The following is a 4,573-nucleotide window of genomic DNA, read 5'->3' on the forward strand; positions in this document are numbered from 1 at the left end:
ATCCAAAAAGATCACCCGGTCCCAATATCATTCCCACTGCTTTTATTACGGAAGCAATACTACACTAGGTTTCGAGCCGTCAGCGTGGTCGCGGCGGTAACCACGTTTGACTTTTAGCCGACCCCCGTAGTGACGTCACACCGAGCGGAGGAAAAACGAGACCGGCTCGGCTCGTCGGCGCGGTCCCAGGGTAACGACGGCGCTCAGCGCACCTGCTGCGCGCCGCAGCCGCCAGGAGGCGCTCGCTGTGGTGACGTCACACCAAGCGGAGAGAAAACTGGAGTAGAGTGTACTAGAATAGGTTGAGTGCCGCGACCCGCGCCGACGCGCATGCTTTCGAATGACGCTCCGCGCGCGGAAAGCTATGCGGGGGCGCTGCGGTCGAGGTGGATTGGGAAGCGCCGGCCGCGCCGGGTCCCACTCGGAGAGATGTGCTGATGGTGGCGTGAGTGCAAAGCGTTGTTTGTTGTGTTTTGCAATGAAATTCTTCACTGAGATTCACTGAGCGTGGCTGAGATTGCGAGGTGTTTAATATGCCGAAGGACCGGCATCGGCACTCCTACGCGCCTGGCTGTCGCACCGGTTACGCTGGTGTGGAAGCCACTCGGAAACTCTCCTTGTTCAGCGTGCCAAAGCACGAAGCCCGTAAGAGGCTGTGGGAAAAAAATCTACATCGCGCCCACAAGCCGTTGGATAGCAAATGTGCTGTATGTGAACTGCATTTCGAGGACCGCCATATTCTCCGTGAGTACGTGCACATTGTGGGCGGGAAAGAAGTGTGGAGTGCCGGCGCTCGCAAGTGATGCAGTGCCTTTAATACTGCCAAATGCCCCTAAATACCTAAGCTAGGCGGTCCCGGTCGAACGTGCACCTCGCAAATGGGAAGCGTCTACAAAGCTGCAGGGTGCAAGGTGAAAAAAAAGGAGGGAAGAGAGCCCATGCTCGACAACAGCTTTACAAGATGAACAATTGCGGCTCGCCAAGCATTGATGAGGATAATTTGAATCATCTTAAGACTCCGTCAGCCAAGTGGTCATTACACCATTTCGAAAACTTCGAAGGCACCGTATATGCGCTCACACACCTGGAGGCGTGCACTGGAACAGTGCGCTCGGACAGAGCGGTTCTTTTCAGCCTCAGTCAAAAGAAGGATGTCTCCTTCAAGGCATTTCTCGGAGGGAAACAGGTTTCCGAAGGAACTGTAAGAACTGTGCTTGAAGCAGAAGAAGCCCTCCTTCATGCCTCAAGTTTAATTACATATTCTGGTGCCATTTTTGCGTCAACAATTTTGACAGAGGATCTTACAAAATCACTCCTGCAAAAAACAGATGTCAAGCAGGGAAGTTTATACAGCAAAAAGTGCATGGTGACAACAACAACAGAGGGTATATATTGCTTCATCATCTTTATTGTCAGTTGCATGGATTTGGGCATTATTTTCATGTAATGCTAAAGAGGGGGCTCGCTACAGGCTAAAAATCTAAAAGCTGCAAACATTCTCTGTTGTCAAAGAGCTCGAATCATTCTTTTACAGTGTCTTTACTGCCCAGGGATAGAAGCACAGGTTCAGTCATTTCATTACCTATTCCTTGCTTGCAGCATATTTGTTGACTAACAATATTGTGACTGCACATTCTTTCTAGGAATGCCCTGCATGTCCTGTCGCTACCTGCGAAAAGCTCTTCTTACAAGAATCTCCTGGCCGAAGAATCAACGTGTCAAAAAGACCAAGACCGCTGCGCAGAAGCTAAGGTCCACTTTACAAAAGCACCGGCGGCTGTCCAAGAAGGTGTTCAGCCTAAAGGGGCAAATTGAAAGAATGAGATCTAAGAATGCCACTATGGAAGAAGATGTACTGAGGGAGAAACTGGCCATACAGTGTGCCGAAACTGTTAATGCGACCGTCGTGTCGGCTGCTAGGTTCGACGGAACGCTTGTTCTTGCTTGAGTTTCCACAGCTTACACAAAGCAAATAAAAACTTGCATTCGCAACATGACGACGGCATCGATTCAGACTTGTCTAGGTGATCGCCGCGGTCGAAACAAGTTCGGAGCAGCGATTGCGCAGCGCGTAATCCGTCCCAGCAGCAGACGCTCCGAGCAAGCAATTCTCTCGGCAGTATTTCGTTACAATTGGGAGGCACTTAAATTGTCTTCGCGCACAAGCAGTCTGTTATTTAAAGGATGCTGATGCAAATCTCTGTCCGTACTGAGTGAACAGCGTAACCAGCCGCCGGAGTACCACCAAAGCGTGCGGCGATCCGCAACTCCGCAAGCAGGCGACAGCCAGCCGACCAAGCCAGGTCACTCGCAGCGCCCTCTGCCCTTTCCGCGCGCCGCGCCGCTGTGGTCGGGCCACTCAACCTATTCTAGTACACTCTAACTGGAGACCAGCTCAGCTCGTCGGCGCGGTCCCAGGGTTACCACGCCGCGCCGCGCACCTGTGCTGCGCGCCGCAGCCGCGAGGAGGCCCTCGCTGTGGTGACGTCCCACCAAGCGGAGAGAAAACTGGAGACCAGCTCGGCTCGACGGCGCGGTCTCAGGGTAACCACGCCGCGCCGCGCACCTGTGCTGCGCGCCGCAGCCGCGACGAGGCGCTCGCTGTGGTGACGTCCCACCGAGCGGAGAGAAAACTGGAGACCAGCTCGGCTCGTCGGTGCGGTCCCACGGTAACCACGGCGCTCAGCGCACCTGCTGCGCGCAGCAGCCGCGAGGAGGCGCTCGCTGCGGTGACGTCCCACCAAGCGGAGAGAAAACTGGAGACCAGCTCGGCTTGTCGGCGCGGTCCCACGGTAACCACGGCGCTCAGCGCACCTGCTGCGCGCCGCAGCAGCGAGGAGGCGCTCGCTGTGGTGACGTCCCACCAAGCGGAGAGAAAACTGGAGACCAGCTCGGCTTGTCGGCGCGGTCCCACGGTAACCACGGCGCTCAGCGCACCTGCTGCGCGCCGCAGCCGCGAGGAGGCGCTCGCTTTGGTGACGTCCCACCAAGCGGAGAGAAAACTGGAGACCAGCTTGGCTCGTCACTACAGTCCCAGGGTAACCACGCCGCTGCTGCTCTCTCTCCTCTTCCCTTCCTCTCTCTGAGAGAAGATTACGTGTGGATGTGTATATATAAGGTGTTTCAACCAAGGCCTCGTTTGCTTTCGCAACCTACCTGGCTTAACCAAGCTAAGCCTCTGCCAATTTTTTAAAACATGCGCTCAAATATTAGCGAAGTTCTTGATGATTATATTTCATAAGTCTCTTCAATTGGGTATTGCGCCGGACGAATATAAAATATCTCGCATTGTTCTCGTTTTTGAAAGTAGGAGCCAAATCAAAGTTCGCGTTATTGGCCGTGAGCTTTTCGCCACCTTCGCCATATCTAGCACCTCCGGCGCTTCTTGGAGGGCAAGCAATATTACGTCCTGACGGATGAGAAGCCCCTGGGGCATTTTTTCTATTTGAACTCTACCAAGCACGTCGCACGACAGCTTCGTCAACTGGCTTACATCTCTACGTCACCACAGATATCCACTGCGTGAAAGGCACTCAGAACGAGGCTGCTGGCGCTGTTTCTCAAATTTTCAACATCAGCTGTTCTTCATAAGCAATAGACTACAACCGTCTGGAGCGCGCGCAGAATGAAGACCCTGAGCTGCAAGCTTTCTGTGCCCATCTCTCTTCCCTCCGTCTGCAGCTCGTACCTAACCTATTTTGGTCCGGATCACTCTGGTGCGACACGTCAAAGGCTCTAAGTCTCCCTTTCATTCCGGATGGCTTTTGTCGTCCTTTTTCCACTACCTTAACGGCATCTGCCACCGTATCAACCGAACCACGCAGCGCATCGTCACTCAGCGGTACGTCTGTCCAAGCATTAACACCGATGTTCTCCAGTGAACCCGGTGGTCCTTCCCTTGCTGTCCGCCAAAGTGACGAGCGACATGATGACTCCCGCATATCCTTTCTTGCCGCCTAGCTGTCGCTTTGACCACATTCATCTCGATATGGTTGGACGGCTTCCTCCGTTCCACGTCTGCGGGTACGTCCTTGCCTTGACTGACTGCTTTACCCATTAGCCCGAAGCAATGCTCATTCCCGACATTTCTTCGGAAGCAGCTGCACAGGCCTTCATCTCAAAATGGGTTTCGTACTTCGGAAGCCCTGGTGGAGTCACTTGAATGATCTCTTTGGATGAGCGCTCTTCTGCGCCCTCAGCCACGTGCTTGGCACCGAGCACAGCCGTATCACCACACCCTCTCTCTGCGTCGATGTAATTGCCGAGAGCCTCTATCGGCATCTCAAAGCTGTCCTCACTGCACGTAGGGAGGGATAGCACTGGGTCGGAGACCTTCATGTGGTGCATCTCAGTCTAGGAGCCGTCCTGCATAGCGGCTTTGGCTTCTGCGTGGCCGAACACGCCTTTGCAGCATCCCTACCGCTTTCTGAAATTTTGTTTCTTACTTCGAGTCCTTCATCCTAACCCCAGCAGTACGTGCAACACCTACAGGACTGCACACAGCACCTCCGTCCTGTTTCCACCTCGATCTTTTGACCGGTGTATTTTTTGTAATGACGACCCGGCGTCAAAG

General features: G+C 53.9%; 1 pseudogene across 1 annotated transcript; it reads left to right on the forward strand.

The window, feature by feature from the left end:
• Positions 1–289: 289 nt before the first annotated feature.
• On the forward strand, positions 290–2,155 carry LOC149361743 (uncharacterized; annotated as a pseudogene). Its single transcript, XR_016288439.1, has 2 exons — positions 290–1,385; positions 1,644–2,155. The product of XR_016288439.1 is annotated as an uncharacterized LOC149361743 (transcript).
• Positions 2,156–4,573: the final 2,418 nt, after the last annotated feature.

Source organism: Amblyomma mixtum, chromosome 2, assembly GCF_055824585.1.
Source record: "Amblyomma mixtum isolate Tamu chromosome 2, ASM5582458v1, whole genome shotgun sequence".
NCBI lineage: Eukaryota > Metazoa > Arthropoda > Arachnida > Ixodida > Ixodidae > Amblyomma > Amblyomma mixtum.